An 18,038-nucleotide genomic window follows, 5' to 3' on the forward strand; every position below is an offset into this window, starting at 1 on the left:
AATGCCATTATCACCTTCTTTACTGGTAAAATCAGCCTTCAGGAATCTCAGGTTCCTATGACTAAAGGGAAAGTCAAGGGCCAAGAAAGTTCACCATGAGTGGAGAAGGATCAGATTAAAGAATATCCAAAGAGATCAGACATGTACAAGTTCCATTAGGATAGAACCAGAGGAACTGTGGGAGCTTGCCAATGCCACTGTGAAGCCACACTTGATCATCTTTAAAAGGTCATGGCAATTGGGGAAGGTCCTGGAAGAAAGCACGTATCACTCCTATCTTCAAGAAGTGCACAAAGAAGCATCTGGGGAACTACAAACTGATCAGCCACACCTCTATTCCTGGGGAAGATGATGGAGCAAATTATCCTGCAAATAATTTCCAAATAGGTTGGGGATAAGCAGATGATTTGGTCTGGTCTGTATGGGTTTATGATGAGGAAATCTTGGCTCATGAAGTTCAAGAAACCAAGTCTTGCACCTGGGCAGGATTAGCTCCAGGCACCAGGACAGGCTGGGCACCAACTGGCTGAAGAGCAGCTTGGCAGAAAAGGATGTGGTGTCCTGGTGGTCATCAAGTTGACCTTGATCAACAATGTGACTTTGTGGCAAAGAGGCCACTGACCTCCTGAAGAAGAAAAGGCTCACAGAGGTGTTGACCAAGGGAAGCCTGTTGATGTGATCTTTTTGGATTTCAGTAAAGCCTTTGATACTGTCTCTCACAGTATCCTCCTGGACAAGATGTCCAGCATACAGCTGGATAAACACACAATGCAGTGGGTAAGCAATTGGCTGACTAGCCGGGCTCAAAGGGTTCTAGTAAATGTGGTTATGTCGGGCTGATGACCAGTCACTAGCAGGGTTCCACAGGGATTCATCTTAGGGGCAGTGCTCTTCAATATCTTCATAAATGACTTGGACACAGGACTTCAGGGAATACTGAGTAAGTTTGCTGATGATGTAAAATTGGGAGGAGCTGTTGACACTCTTGAGGGCAGAGAGGCCCTGCAGAGGGATCTGGTCAAATTGGAGAACTGGGCAGTCACCAACCGCATGAAGTTCAACAAAGGCAAGTGCCAGATTTTGCACCTGGGACACAGCAAGCCTGGCTGTACATACAGACTGGAGGACGAGATGCTGGAGAGCAGCTCTGTGGAGAGAGATCTGGGGTTCTGGTCAATGGCAAGTTCAATATGAGCCAACAGTGTGCCCTGGCAGCCAAGAGGGCCACTCCTGTCCTGGGGTTCATCAAGCCATTGCCAGCTGGGCAACGGAGGTGATTATCCTGCTCTGCTCTGCACTGGTGCGGCCTCACCTGGAGCACTGTGTGCAGTTCTGGGCACCACAGGATAAAAGGATATTTAGCTACTGGAGAGTGTCCAGAAGAGGGCTACAAAGCTGCTGAAGGGCTTGGAGGGGAAGCTGGATGAGGAGCAGCTAAAGTAACTTGGTTTGTTCAGCCTGGAGAAGAGGAGACTGAGAGGAGACCTCAGGCTACAGCTTCTTCACAAGGGGAGGAGGAAGGGTAGGCACTGATCTCTTCTCTCTGGCAACCAGTGACAGAACCTGAGGGAATGGCAGGAAGATGTGCCAGGGAAGGCTTAGATTGGACATTAGGAATAAGTTACTCATCCAGATGGTAGTGGAGCACTGGAACAGGCTCCCCAGGGAGGCAGTCATGGCCCCAAGCCTGTCAGTGTTCAAGAGGAAACTAGTCAACACCCTCAGACACAGGGTGTGAACTGTGGGGTTGTCCTATGCAGGGACAGAAGTTGGACTTGATGATCCTTGTGGGTCCGTTCCAACTCAGGACATTCTATGATTATAAACTTCCTTTATCTCACTCCATGAGTTTCATCAGTCTCCTGATTCTCTCCCCTATCCCACCAAGGGGCAGAGGGAGTGAGTGGCTGGGTGCTCTTCGTTGGTGACTGAAGTTAAACACAAATTGATATATAGGAAATCCCATTTAAGAAAAAGCTTCTTTACTGTGAGTGTGGTTAAACACTAGAACAGATTACCCGGAAGGGTTCTGGAGTCTCCATCCTTGCAGCTACTCAGAACCTGGCCAGATTCAGTCCTAGCAGAAATGCTCTATATGATCCTGCTCTGACCAGGGGATGGACCAGATGATCTCTAGAGGTGCCTATAGACTCAACTATCCTGTGATTCTGTGAATGTTTAGGCAGAAGGCAGCAGCATTGTAAGACCTGTAAAAGTGGTAAAACTCCACAGCACAGGAAGAAAATGCAGCCCTCTCTATGTCAATGTGCACCTCCCAGACAAACAAGAAACCTAGTGTTTTCTACCTGGATGACTACAGAATCACATGTGCCATCATCCACTTCAGCTTAGCATTCAGATCCTAAACACTCCACTGACAGTTCAGAGAAATTAAAAATGCCTATAGAAGGAAGAGGGCTTGTGAAAAATTACATCTGGCTTTGATTCACAAGTTCTTCCACAGGCAACAGAAAGTTTTGCTTGTAACTGTAGTGCTGCCATACAAAAAGGCCTATCCACAATTCAGATAAAATTCTTATTGAAGCTACTGGAACACTACTGGCATTACCATCTTTCTATTCCCAAACTTCCCTCTAATTCCCTCAAACAGACCTATTTTAGGTTGAAATTTGCCATGAAATTTGAAATTTGCTTCTGCCACATTGGCCAGAAGCAAAGCTTTTGGATGGTGTCAGCAAAATCTGTTATTTTTTAGCTCTCCACTTTTGTGCAAGCTTAAATTACTTCCAAACAAAAATAGTTCCAGAAATGAGTTCTGACTGTGAAATGTTTTCAGTGGAATATACAGGGAGTTTTTCTGATTTGTTAAAATGCACTAAAAAGATATAACATGCTGGATCTAATGATCACATCTATTACAGTCCAAATTACCAGATGTAATTCCATGTAAGAAATGAACATCTATAGCCACATAACACTGTAAGCTACCTGGAAAGAGTAGCTTAAGACCTGGAAAGAGACAGGGTGCTCTCTTCTGCACAATGTATTGCATATCACTCCACTTGGAATATAAAATAAAACAATCTTTTCTGATTTTCCCACATCTAAAATAGAAATACAGAAGGTACTTTAAATAACAAGAGTGTGTATTTGTAATACTGCAATGACTCACAAATCATGACCTTGTTCAGATATAATTATAAAAGTGTTTTTTTCAGTTGTGTTTGGTTAATGGAAAAAACTGAACTTTCCTTACAAAAAGCATAGCCCTTTTAAAAATAAACAACACAGAGTGAAAAAAATATGGAAAGAAACAAGTAAAAGTTTTCTCCATCTTCTAATCTGCAGATCCTTTGATATCCTACTATCATTTCAACACAGCCTCATCCTGCAGTTTATCAGCCACTGCTGGATTTTCACTTTTTTCACTGGTGGCCAGAAGAAGGAAAAACACAATGCAGTGATGATTTAGTCCCATTTCTATAGCCTGTCTTTTTCTCTTCTTCCTCTATAGCTCATGCTAACCTGTCTTGTGTGAGCACTTTCCTGGAACCCTCTGCCAATAATTAGAGCAGTACAATACTCAAGCAATGTGCAAAACTGAACACAGGACTTCCGTTCATCTTCACTGCTTGCCTGCATAAAATAAATCTTACCATAATTATCTATCACATACCGCAAAAGGCTGAATTACCTTGCTGGAAAATAAAAGCCTGCACTCATATTTGTAATGGGTACTCAGAAAACCTCAGAACTGTGTAGAAATTTATTTGTTTTCTGCTTTATATCCTGTGATGTTACTTCTCATTTAGACAATTAATATGAAACAAACAAAACAAAAACAAAACCCCAAAACCAAACCAAACCAAACAAAAAAAAATGCAGTCAAACAGGCGGATAATGAGAAATTGTGCTGCTAGAAGTAGAAGGCTGGTGCACTGTCCTTTGAGCAGTGCTATTTGGAAGAGCAAATGAGAACAGAGGCTGGACTTGGTATCAGAGCCGGAGTATAATTAGAGATTTCAAAGTCAATGTAGAGTCCCTGAAGAAGACAGGGAACCTGTCTGGATTCAAAAGTATGATTGAAAAGCACATTTCGTTCTTGGAGATCAAGCCATGTCCATAAAGGCAGAGATCAAGGATGTTCTTATGCACCCAAGGCTGCAGGCAGTGCTGTAGTATAGCAGTGTTGGGTGAATCCTAACTCTGCTGTACTGGAAGAGACAATCAGGGGATAAATGAGAAAAGGAAAATAAGAGGAAGGAGGAAAGCAAGAATCTAGAAAGCCTGGGAAGGTCTTTAGGACTGACATGAAGATTGAGAAAAAGAGAGATTGGGAAGGACAGAGATCTGTCCTGCTCCTGCAGTGCTCTGTGTTCTGGGGCAGAGCTGTGCACACAAATGACAATGAAGACAGCCTGGGGCAGAAGAGTGGGAGGAGAAGGAAATGGATGGGAGAGGAGATAAATAATACAAAAGCATCTCAAAGACACATGAATTCTCCAGTGCAGCTGCTGGGATGCAGGTATGTGTGCAAGCAGGGGAAGAGGCTCTTTTCTCTCAGAGGATCCTGCTTCTGGGACAGGGCAGACTCAGAATGACACTTGCATCCACACCCATCCATTTGCACAGGCTGCTAATTGCTCACTTGTGACCCAGTTACTAGAGCCCCAACATCTGTGATTAGCCTTTTGACAAAAGACTAGTTACCTGCAACTGATGCAACTGGCACTCAGGTCTGACATACACGCTAGTCAGGAACATCAGTCCAGCAGCAAAAAACTGCAATCAGAACAACATCGGGAGTGGAGTGCGGCAATGTTCTGGTCTCAGTTTACATGACATGACCAAAATCTACATAACCTGCACCTGCGTCACTGTCCTTCATGACAGGGAGTTGCACAGAGCAGGAAGATAGCACATTACAGTCTTCATACATGCCTGAATGGACATTATCAGCCACCTTACATTACCCCCGTCCTCACACACAGGATCCTTGTTGTGATAAGTTTGTTCTCACAGACTTTGAATACCAGAGTGTTTAAGTAAATATTTTCCTTGCCTTGTTTCTATCTTCCATCTTCACAAAAGCAGTGGCCACTGAGACTGGAAAACATCACAGGGATCCTGACACTAGTTTCAGTTCCCTTCCTTTCCCAAGGCTCATATGGTTCAAGGCGGAGGGGATGCAATACCTGTCTGGGAATTAGTGCCTGTCTTTTCAAACATCACCTCTTCCCTTCCCTGGAGCTAGAACAAAGGATGGGAGTCATGGCAAACCAATCCTGTTTACTTTCTCCACCCAGCCCTAGTCTGATGTGTGGGTGTTAACCTCACTGAGTTGGATATGCCTATATCCATATGCCTATATCCATGATTACTCCTGGTTGCTAAGAGGCAGAAAATTGAGTAGGTTTTCCCCAATTGGGCCAAATTCTCTGCTCCAATATAGTGGCAGACACAATTTCTTTGTAGTTGTGGAAGTGCAGTGAAAGAGGTAAGAAGCTGCAGCAGGAAGAGAAAGACGAAAGTGTGCCTTCTCTCTCCCCTTACATTTATTGACCCTCTTAGGTTCACACAATCTGGCATGCTGTTCTTTTGGATGTGTTCTTGAAAAGTTTATTCAAGCGCTGGTGCAATCTCTAACTTGCTGCCTTTCATATCAGCTCCCTATTTCTCCTGTCGTTCTGCCTTGGTTGCTCCGACCGTAAACACATATTTTTAAGAGCTGTTCCTTTCGTGTATGCACTGTAGTTGGTTCAGTATCTTTGGCTATGCATATCAGTGTGTAACTAATAAATATTACAATCAATGTATACACTGTGAGCTCCTTGCATACTGAAGAAAAACAGTCTCCTACACTGAGAAAGTTTTCCTACTAGTGTACAACTATCAGGGCAAAGCTGTGTTCTGTGCCCACCATAGTAAAAGTACTGACCTTTCTTTAGCCTGAGGCAAGCATTTTTAAAAAGCTTCAAATGGATGTGGGAAGAATGTGTTCAGGTTGAAGGGCACTTCAATCACATACCAGCTCCAAATGCAAAAAAGAAAGACTTGTCTGGGTACTCTTCCAGTAGGTCCTTCACCCTCCTGCCCATTCGCTCATTTCACTTGTAGACGAGCTCCTGGAGGAAGTAGGTGTCTATCTCTTGGGCAGTAACACCTTCAGGGGCCGGAAGTGTAACATTAATGAAATTTGGAACCTATGGTAGGAAAAAAACAGTCTTAATGAAAGGGGCATTTATTTCCCAGGCAGCCATCATACACAGGCACTTTGCTCCATCTTTGAATGTGGCAATCACTTTGTCCCTCAAGGCACATCCAGTGGGACAAAACCCAAAGCAAGCTAGAAAATGACTCAGCAAACTTCTGACAATGCACAGTGCTTCATTTCTCTCAACACACCATTTTGTAAGCCAGCCAGCTGAATTTTTTTTGATGCAAAGTCAACAAATACTCTATTTGCCAGACTATAGATCCCAAATCCCAATTGCTTGGCTGAAGAAAGTAAGTATTTGCTCCTGGCTGTCTTTAGCTACATACCTCTTCCTTAAATTACTATAAGTATGACGTAACTATAATGATAATTACGCCCTTCTAAGAGAGTTTGACTGGTATCAGAGACCTCAGGCTGTCAAAGAACAACCGTGCAATTTGAACTATTTTTTTTGTTAACAAAAAAAATCCCCAAACTTTCCAAATGAAACAGGGGCGGATTTTGTCAGAAAAGAAAGTATTATCACCTCCAGTTCTCCTGTCCTCAAGGTATCTTTTAAAATACTAGCTTTCTCCCTTGGGGACCCCAGGGCAGCTCTGGCTGTACACTATTCTGACCTCTTGCTAGTGGAAAGAAATATGGGTCTGGAGCTGCAGCCATCCTGGCTTTTCAACAGGCTTTGGGCATTGCAGATATGGGCACTGCTAAGACAAGGGCCTGCAAGTGGTGGTATCTGGGGAGCAGAGCCACTGATCCAGGTGCATTCCCTTGCAAGGCTGCAGCAGCTGAGGAATCTCTGGCGTGACTGTTTCCAAAGGGTTGTTATCCCACAGTGATAACACAGTGATATCTACTGGGCATGCATGGGGTCAAATACAATTTACAGAGAAGTTCTGCTTAAAAACATAAGCTGACAGTGTTGCAGACTATTACTAGTCAGCTCTGCTGTGAGGGAGACTGCCCATTGGTGGAGCCTCTCATGTAAGTAAAGGGCAGTTGCTTCCTCAGAGGCATGCATGTCTCAGCGAGAGATGTTCTCTCCAAGGACCTCAAGGCAACACTCGGTGTCTGCAGTCTGTATCATCTCAGCAGAATAGTGATGCAGCATTTGTATGCTCCGACAGTGCTGGCCTCCTTTGAGAAGCCCTTTGAAAAGTATCAATGAAGTGCACTGTGTAAGACCTAAGCAGTGTTAATGACTAGGTTGCCTGCAACTGCAGGCTGAAGGATGTGCAGGACAGGAAGGTAACAACACATACACAAGGCTCAGTGCTGGAGAAGCAAGGGTTAGTTTGACAGTATTTCCAGATCTGCAACACTGAACCGCATATATCAAAAGCCCATAGAAAAATGGTTACTCAGCAGGAGAAAATCAGGTACCAACACCCACTTGTTCAGCACTGTGAGGCTAGAGCCTAATTTCTCATTGATGTGCATGAATTGCTAGGCAGTACCTCACAAACAAGAATAGAGAGGCCTGATGTCTTGGTCTGAGGTTAGCTAATCTAACAGCCAGGCCAAATTGGTCCCTGCTGGGCATTTTCTTGCCTTACACAAGCATCCACATCATGAGTGCATTTTTGTGTCACTGTTTGCACAAAAGAGTCTGCTGCTGCTCTCTGTTGGTGCTAAGTACATTCATACCTAAGATAGCATAATTTCACAGGATCCTTAAGAAAATAAAGGATTAACTCATAGAGGTTCACACTAAAGCGAACATGGCACCCATCTAAAAATGAAGGCCACGTGCACCTTCACTGCTTGCATGCAGAAAGACAGGGATGAGGTGGTGCAGATTCCTGGGATAAGAGGTGCAGGGAAGCAGATGTGCCAGGGAGCCAGCAATGTGCCTTTGGCCCTTGCCTGCAAAGGGCCTGCCTGAGGAGAGACTAGTGTGAGTGAGACAGAGGTTAGTGCCATGGGGACATCTGCGTAGTACAAGGGCTGTGGTGGCAAGACTCACTTGAGAAGTGTCATGGTTGAAGATGATGGAGCTGAGGTCCCCACAGCTGTAATGCTTGACAAGGTCTTCTGTCGTATAGGGGATCTGGAAAATGCCTGCTCAGAGGCTCTCCTGCTGCAAGAGAGTCTGATTCAAAGCAAAGACCACCTGAGGGAGAGGGAGAGGGAGGAAAAGAGAGTATCTGGTGAGTTCTTGTTTTGTCCCTTGAGAAGGTCATACATGTAGCTGCCGGCTGAGGGCCCTCTGAAGATGCTCCCGCTCAGAGTGCACCAGTTGACATGTCGCCAATCCACACCTCCTTCAGGTCTGCAGATACTCACACCTCAGGTCTCACACACCTACTCACAGGGAGCTGACTCACCACACATAACTCCAGGAGGTTTTGCCCATGATATGATTAATATACAAGATGCAAATGTGCAGACTGAAATTGAGGCAATCTTACTACCCTAGGTAACAGTTTGCCCAACCACCATAAAGCCCTATGGCCTGACAGGCTCCTAATCCCACAGCTTCTCAGCCACCTACCTAAATTAAGCATAACTCTCCTGTTTGCCCTCCCTTCCTCATCCACAAGGAACATTTACAGTGTTTCTTGTTTCCTGTCTTCTTCTGCCACACATCCCATTTATTTCAGGCAGGAATGGCTCTCCGGAGCAGGTCAGGGAAGTATGGCAGCTGCCTGGGGATGCAGGGCAGCCACCATCCTCACAAGTGAGTCTGAGGGCAGACTCTGCCACCATCCCTTCTCTTCCTTCTTGGCATTCACCTGGGAATGCAAACACTCCCATCCCCTTCAGCTCAAACTGAACCAGCGTGGCTGCCATAGCTCCTGCCCCCAGGCAGCCTCTCCCTTGACCAGCAGAGGTCCCCTCCAGGTATTGCTGCTTCCCCACCTGCAGCACAGCATGGCTCTCTCAGGGTGGTAGTGCCTCAGGGCCTGACCCAGACAGCTGCCTCTCTGCTGGTGCAATGCACACCCCATGAAGATGACCACCACTTAGAATCATAGAATCATTTCAGTTTGAAGAGACCCTCAAGGTCATTGAGTCCAACCATAACCTAATCTAACTCTAGCACTAAACCCTGTCCCTAAGAACCTCATCTAAATGCCTTTTAAACACCTCCAGGGATGGTGACACTACCACTTCCCTGGGCAGCCTGTTCCAATGCCGGACAACCCCTTCTGTGAAGAATTTTTTCCTAATATCCAATCTGAACCTCCCCTGGTGCAACTTGACTCCATTTCCTCTTGTCCTATCACTTGCTACTTGGGAGAAGAGACCAACACCCTCCACGCTACAACCTCCTTTCAGATAGTTGTAGACAGAAATAAGGTCTCCCCTCAGCCTCATTTTCTCCAGGCTAAACAGCCTCAGCTCTCTCAACCACTCCTCATCAGACTTGTGCTCCAGGCCCCTCACCAGCTTTGTCACCCTCCTCTGCATTCTCTCTAGTATTTCAATGTCCTTCTTATGATGAGGGGCCCAAAACTGAACACAGTATTCAGGGTGCAGCACAAGAGAGCAGTTTGGAGCAACACTTTGACAGGGGCAGCAAAGAGACAATGCAGCACCTCAGTACCTCTCCCTCACTGCTCCGGCCACTGCAGTAACCAGCCACTGAGCCCCGAGAAGTCAGCGAGGACTTGGAGCAGAAATTCCCCAGGCTGAGCATAGGATGCTAGCAGGCACACTGGTGGGGTGCGGAGCTGGCTATTTGCCCATGCAGGCAGCAGCTCTCCATCAGCATGAGGCAAGTAAAACACTGCCATTTCCCCTGAACACAGCATGTACTCAAACTACCACTGGTTTGCACACCAAGACTAGAGAATTTTTACCAGCCTCTACTACCTACTGGCTTATTTTTTTATTTCTAAAGGAAGTAAACTGAGAGATATTGCTGGGGTCTTGAAATACATTTCAAAAGTTACTCTTGAGAGGGTTATTTTCCAGACTCTGGTGACTCTCTGCAGCCTGATGAGGGCTCTGTGTAATTTACTCCTCCTGGATATTTACCTCCATCAAAAGCACTCTGGAACTGGAGGTATTCACCAACACCATGAAACTCACATATGAGTAAGTATACTCTTAATGTACTGAGATTATGTGAACCAAATTTTGGGATTACAGGACAGGGCAGATGTGGGAATGAACAGGTACAATTTGCCCTTCCCCAGCACAACAATCCATCTTCTACAGATTGGTGCAGGTCCACACTGTTCCCACTAGAGCTAGAGCTGCCCATTTGGATCTAGACCACTGTGTATTTAAATGAATATGAAATTGTATCACTTAGCCATGTTGCTGAGTTTTACAGGACTTTGGTCATCCGAATGTGAACAACCCAGTGTTTCAAAAATAGTCATTGTGTACTGTAAGCCAGGCGTGTGAGAAACAGCAGGAGGAGAGAAACTCCCTCACGCAGGTGCAGGGAGGAAAGCACCCAGTTCTTTATAATCGCAATTATGTATCTGCAAGTCGCATCCTGAACCATTTGCTTCTGTCAAATAGATAAGATTCTGCTTTCTTGTGACTGATAATAATAATAACTAAGTAATGCTGTTTTCTTGTTCAAATAGAAAAATAGATGTATTATGTAACCTTGTAACCTAAAAATAGTATGTAGAAGAAGTATAAATATTTCTGTGTGACTAACAATAAATGGCTCATGATGATCATATTCGTCGTGTCATGAAGTCCATAGAACCCTCGCATCATTTGGTGCCTGAACAGGGACCCTCAGATGATTCAGTCCTGGGAGACAGCGCTCGTCTAGGTGATCAAGGAAGCCGGCCATAATCCTCACTGCCCCGGTGGGAAGCCTCACCTCGGCTGGACGCTGTCAGAGGTGGGATGATGTGGCGGAGCTCTACACTGCTGGCAGTGAGAAGATTTGCTTAACGGTGGAACGAGAAGCTACCGTGGAAGAGAAAAAAGGTGCGCACCTAATCATCCGTTTTCGTTCAAGAAAGCGAAGCCGTTCAAAAGAACAAAGTCGCCCTCGGAACGCGTCCCCGGGGAGCAAAAAAGAAAAGAAGAAGAATCTCACCTATGTATTTCAGGTGAGCGGTTGGGGAGGAGATGGGGTTGAACAAAGAGCAGGAATCGGTTCTAAAACCTCCTCCAACATACTCTCTCTAAGAGAGGAATTAACATAGATTTCTCTGTTTTAAGAGATTTTTTTATTATGGGTCTGGAAAAAAGGCCTGATTTCTGGTGTCAGTGTGGCTTTTGAACTGACTGCTTGGGACACGATTGGGAAATCATTATGGGAGACAATTAGTTTTGGTGACAAAGAAGCCCGAGAGGCGTTTAAGTATGCGAGCGTTTGGCGGCAGTTGTTTAACACGCTGCAAACCATGAAAGAAGAACAAAAAGCTGCTTCAGCTATGTGTGCCGCTCTTAATCCTGAGCAAAAACGTTCAGTTATGTGTGCTGCTCTTAATCCTGAGCAAAAACCTCTTCTAGCATGTCCTGTTACTACATCCATTTTTGCGACTGATTTAAATCTCCCTCCACTCGGGCCAGCCCCTCTATCGAAAGTTAAAAAGGAGGGTGATTCGCAAGGAGGTGAGAAATGCCCGCCGCCCAAAACTGTGATACTATCTGTGCTGCCAAAGATAGAGGCTGGGGCAGCAGGGGAGGGGAGAATGAGAATGTTGAGTCTGTAAAAAGTAAAGACTTGCCTGTTGCAGTTGCACGAGAGGCAAAGTTTGTGTTGGAGACAGAAAAGAATTCGAAAGGAGTATCAGATGAATTGCTGAGAGAATTAGTGTATACTTTACAAAATATGACTTTGAGGGCTTCAGGTGGTACTGGGAAACAAATCGCTAAGTTGTATTCATTTGAACCACCACAATTAAGACCGCAGCTGTCTATAACTTCCCCTGCGGTACCCTCAGCGCCTGTAATTGAGACTTTGGAGAAGCCAGCAGAAGCTGCTCCTGAATCGAATATGTCTTCTAATCGATGGAAAGGAGTTATTAAGGAAGCTTTAATTGAAGGGACAATGTTACCGCAGGCATTTCCAGTATCGTTACAACAAGACGATGCTGGTGCTGTCTGGAAACCTAAAGAACCATTTTCTGAATTTGTTGATCGCTTACATAAAGCCATCTATGACCATCCTGATTTGGATACTGAGATGAAAGAAAGACTATTTAAAATGATAGCTTTTGACAATGCTAATGATAAGACCAGAGCACAACTTGGAATTTTACCGAAAGATGCCGGTGTAGCTGACAGGGCTAGTTGGTGTTATCTTCAAGAGGCCATCAATAAGCAGATTGAAAGCTTAGAAGCTAAGGAAGTACTGATATTGAAATTAGCAACAGAGAATGCTAATGTTTCCTATCAACGTGTTATCTGCGAGTTTTACAGTACATATTACGTGCTTCTGTGTATTGCCTCTCTAAAAATCAAGCAGCCCTGTGCCTCCCGCCCTCCCTCCCTCTCCTCATGTTTTTTTTTTTTACTTATGAGATGGGGTCAGAAATGACTGTTTTCAGTCGTGTTCCTAAGAAATCGGTACTGGGAAGTGTTTTAGAACATAGGAAAGCACTTGGAAATATGAGGAAGGAAGATCTTGTGAATTATTATAATCAGTGGTGGTTGCTGTGTAAGTTAGATGAATGGGAAAAGTGGCCAGAGAATACCACCTTGAAGTATAATACTTTGTTGCAATTAATGTTGTTTTTAAAGCAAGAAGAGCAGGATAAAAAAAATCCCAAACAAACAAAAAAACTAAAAATACAAAAAAACAAACAAACACACCCCCCCCCCCAACACTCTACAAGAGATCATTAAATCATTTCAGACAGCTTTACAGGTGGAATGGTTTGAACTTCAACAAGCTGGGAGAGAATTAACTGATAACACACAAGTCGCAGAAAACTTATTGAGGTCTTCAAGATGTTTTCCTTATTAACCTGTTTTCTTTGTAAGTATCTGTTTAAGCATATTACAGTTTAATAAGTCTTTGCCTGTTGTATAATATAGCAAGTTCACAGAATCATGAGAATCCGTTGACTCAAAATATGCATTTTGTGATTGTACAGAAGATCGTGAGTAATTCAGGTTTGTTTTTTTTTTTACTGTGTGAATGTGATGATAAGATTTTGTGTGTAACAGTTGTTACTTTTCTTTCTACCATGCTAGCTTTATTCCAACATCCAGACTTGCGCAACTCTGTGATAGGCTGTGTCTCATCTCGGTGTACTAAATTTGTCTTTTTTGTATGCACACCAAGTAAAGAATCCTGTTTTGGGATAACAGCTGTAGCACCTCAGATGAGACGCATATAAAAGTCTTGCCCAGTTCAGCTTGCTAGGGCAGCGGGGGGGCAGCTGCCGATTGGGCTCCAGCGCGCACTGACCTGTTTTGTCAGGGAGATCCACCACTGGCAACCTCTGCCTTGCTGAGCTGCAAGCAGTCCAAAGGTGCAATGCTAAAATTGAAATATTGTCTTGAGTAAGTGTAACTGTGATCCATCTGCATATTTGAACTTAGTGTTTGGTTTTCATATCTGAGCTCAGTATTTTAGTTTGTATATATATATATACTTGGTATCAAAATAACTTTGTTTGGGGAGATAATTACAAAATGGGAACCGGTTCCGCTACTAAAATACAACCTTGATCCCCCTTAGGATGCATCCTTACACATTAGAGTAACTTTTTGGGGAAATACTCTGATAAAAGGAAAATGTAGTTTGACTGTGGAATTCTGGGTTTTAGTACTATATGGCAGTTAATGTTGTTTTACATAAGAAATAAGTAAATAGAGCAAAATATCCCAGGCCTGTGCTGTGTCAAGCTGCAAGATAAACTCAGCTCATTGTAACCCAGCAGTCTGGCAACTCCTCCTTAGCACCAGCAATTACACCACCTGCGTGGCCTTGACTACGCTGCTAAGCAGAGAAAGGGGGGCTTTATTCCCCCTCCTTGTTGTGGCACTGCGTTGCTTTTTGGCTTTGAATCAGGGGTTGTCAGTGCTGTTTCTTTTTGCTTCTGTCTTGTTTCTTAGGTTCTGGCACATCTGGGGAAAGAGCTCATCATTTTACCTCCTTGCTGAAGTCAGTCTTTTCACACTGCTCAGCTTTGGCGGATCAGAGTGCTGAGTGCTTCTCTGGGTCAGGTGGGTACTAATTTGGGTGTGGAGTTGAGCCAGGCTGGTTTGACTGATTTGTTTTCATGCTAGGTTAGAGATCTTGCCATCTCAGACGGGATGAGAGGGAGGTTTTATTCCCCCTCGCATCCTCCCCCCTACAGCAATGTTACTGTTTGAGAACTGTAATACGGAATGAAGCAGTCTGAGGGTGAAATTTAAAAGCATCTCCAGCAGATCCCTAGTTCTAATGAAGCTGGGAAATTAAACAAAAAACTTTTTTAATAGACTTTCTCTGTGGTAACGAGTTGTAAGAGACTTCTTATTAAATTCACCGTGATAATTTTTGAAATTGTGAGAAAGAAAGAAAGGCCATTTTTTGAAACCAATAGAATGCCAAAATTGGAAAAAGTTTTAACAGATGAATTCTCGTATTTGACAGAAAGCCCTATACCTTTCTTGGGTCAAGATTTGTTAAGTAAATTGTAAACTCAGAGAACGTTTTCTGAGAATTCTGTTCAGTTGCATGTCCCATAAGAAGATGTTTGGATGGTGCAGATCTGCTTGCTTCAAGTGAGAAATCTCCAAGGAAATTCTAGATGCTGTATTTCCACTAGTATCCATAGCTGAAGTATCGGTAAAGCCAACACTACACTGATAAAACTTAAACAGGACTTCAATCTGGTAAGGAAAAAAAATATCCAACAAATATGAAAGCCAAAATTGAGTTAGAGGCTTTGATGAACAAATTTATGACAACCTTACAAGCTAACTGCATTAGATCGGACTTGCATATTTGTCTATTTATAGTTACAACACAAAACCAACCTGTGGCTATTGTGCGACAGTATGATGAGAATGTTAATAGACTAATATACTGATTGTTACTAATCCAAATGCAGGGAATTAATTTAAGTCTTAATGAACCATGATCCTTTTGTCATATATGTACCATTTGTGAAATCTAATTTTGATCTTTTTTATTATTTGCAACTTATGTCCTTTTGAATTAAATTAGCTGATTTTCTTAACGGCATAGCTTTTGGCATGCCTAAATGTAAATTGCTGTAGAATCTGCATGTCTTTGATGTCAAGCTACATTTCTTATAGCAAAGAGGTGTTTTGCTTGTCACAGGTATTCCACATTCTCCCCCTGGATAGGCTATTATTGAACAGGCGCATTTTACACTGAAACAGATGTTATTAAAACAACAAAAAAAGGAGGAATATGAGGCCTCAGGAACAATTAGACAATGCAATATATACACTTTTAAAAAAAACCAAAAAACACACCAAAAAAACCCCCAAACCAAACTTTCAGTGCATTTGTTTTCCTTAATTATTGTAATTTGTATTATTCTATTTTATTGTAAGTTGATTCGTAATGATAATTTATAACAGGGAAATGGCACATAGGGTATGATGATCCACAATGGACATTGAAACTCACCAACAGAATGCCCCCTTTTGACTTTGGAGGCAAGAGGTGACTGCACCACCACTCCAAAGTAGCCTGTCAGATCATGACTGTGGTTGCAGGGTGGATTGTGTGGCAGTTGCACATTCCCCTAAGATCTAGAGCCTTCAATGGGGCCGTTGATGACTCTTTATTACCTGTCCTAAGGTCACATCCTCCCCGGTCCCGGGGAAGGGTGACTTCACCTCTACCAGGTGGTGGGACAGAAGGGGTGGGACCCTCGGTCAATTGACAAGGTCCTCAATAAGATGTGCCCAGAGTTATGTTGTAATGCCCACAGCCACATCTGACTAGACTAGAAAACGAGGTTCCTGCCGAAGACGCCCCTTGAGTGATCTTCTCGGAGCTGTGGGTCTGTAAACTAGAGTCCTTCCCTTAGACAGGAACACCATCTAAGGAGATTTCCTGGGATTGAGAGCACCTCACCGTCTCATTTGGGTGAGCGATTATTTACTAGATATATCCTTGAATGAGCCCTTGCCTAATTTAGGCAAGTGATTGTTTATTGTGAGTACCCTAAAGTGAGAGGCCTCTAGTTTTGTTTCTTGTGAGTGACTACATGCACGTTGTGGGTCCTCATTATTCTTGTGTTATTGTATTCAAATAATCTCCTTAATTGATATCTGAACCTGTATTTTATGTTATCAGAGTGCTAAATATACGTTATACCATTGAAATTGAATTCTAGTGCGTATGAGCAAAATCAAGTAAAACAACACTTCCAAAGAACAGTCTCAGCTAATGTACAAGGCCTGATTTAGGATTTAGCCAGTGCCCTGAAAAACAAGTGCATAATTTAAGAATTAGCACTGTAAGATATAGTGGTTAACATTATCTAATATCATAAAATGATTAGACCCAAAAACTTGGTTTTCAGGCCTCAATCTGCACATACGGATTTCTGTGGGAATTAGGATGGCTGAGAAATCTACTTTTACATGGATTAATAATAATGTCTGTGATTGTTGCTATATCATTAATTGTGTGCTTGGTTTGCGCAAAAACAAAAAGGGGGAATTCTGGGAGATTTGAAGGATTTTTTAAGGATTTTCTTGAAAAGAATGGACATTATATGGAACTGAACCGAACAGGCCTGTGAGGCCTATGTGAACAAGAGCAAAACAGCCTACGTGCTTTACGTGGCTCCTCCACAGCCTTGAGCGAGAACAAGATAAAGTGTGTCCAGTGAAGAAATCAAGAGTCAGCAAATCAACAATTTTGTATTGAAGTAATGCTGAATTTTAGAGTTCATGCTAACTGTTAAGATCCAATCCCTTGTTAGTTTGCGGTGCGTGAACAATAGCTATTAACCAATTACAGCCTATATATTCCCTGAAACCTCTTTTGGGGGGAAAAGCAATTTAATCTTACATCTGAAGATATTGGTACTCTTGATCACGGTACCCTGTATTATACAAGTATTACGCAAGTCAGTTATGAACATGGTGAATTTGGCCTGGGTTGTTCAAAAACTAAAAGGGGGAAATGTTGCTGAGTTTTACAGGACTTTGGTCATCCGAATGTGAACAACCCAGTGTTTCAAAAATAGTCATTGTGTACTGTAAGCCAGGCATGTGGGAAACAGCAGGAGGAGAGAAACTCCCTCACGCAGGTGCAGGGAGGAAAGCGCCCAGTTCTCTATAATCGCAATTAGGTAACTGCAAGTCGCATCCTGAACCATTTGCTTCTGCCAAATAGATAAGATTCTGCTTTCTCGTGACTGATAATAATAAGTAAATCTGTTTTCTTGTTCAAATAGAAAAATAGATGTATTATGTAACCTTGTAAGTTGTAACCTAAAAATAGTATGTAGAAGTACATATATATCTGTGTGACTAACAATAAATGGCTCATGATGATCATATTGGTCGTGTCATGAAGTCCATAGAACCCTCGCGTCATAGCCTCAGTTCTGGAAGGGTGTTCATAAACAGCAACATTCACTCCCATCTCATGTTTTTAAAAAGGGCAAAAATTCACTTTGCTAGTACAAACTGCACCTGATTAAAAGAATATCTGAAGACAGGCACTCAGGAAAGTTACATCAAACTAACCAGCAGCCATATTGCAAAGGACTTCTGTTTAATTTGAAAGTAAATGAAACAAAAACAAGTTGAAACCACTTTATGTCTGAACAAAAGTTTGTATGCAGGCTGGGGTTTATTGCACTCTGAAGCCATCATTTTCCATTTGTTTAGCTTCTCTTCCCACAGAGAGAAGCCCTAATGGATGTTAATGACCAGACAAGATTCACTGAGAGACGAGCCAAAGCCATGCTGAAAATGTGGGGTCTCTACTGCCAGGACTGCTGGG

The 18,038-nt window shown here is 43.2% G+C and overlaps 1 pseudogene; it reads right to left on the bottom strand.

The window, feature by feature from the left end:
- Positions 1 to 18,038, bottom strand: part of LOC136002076 (metalloprotease TIKI1-like) — a 69,374-nt pseudogene that overhangs the window by 17,280 nt on the left and 34,056 nt on the right.

This window comes from Caloenas nicobarica, chromosome Z (assembly GCF_036013445.1).
Source record: "Caloenas nicobarica isolate bCalNic1 chromosome Z, bCalNic1.hap1, whole genome shotgun sequence".
In the NCBI taxonomy this organism is placed as follows: domain Eukaryota; kingdom Metazoa; phylum Chordata; class Aves; order Columbiformes; family Columbidae; genus Caloenas; species Caloenas nicobarica.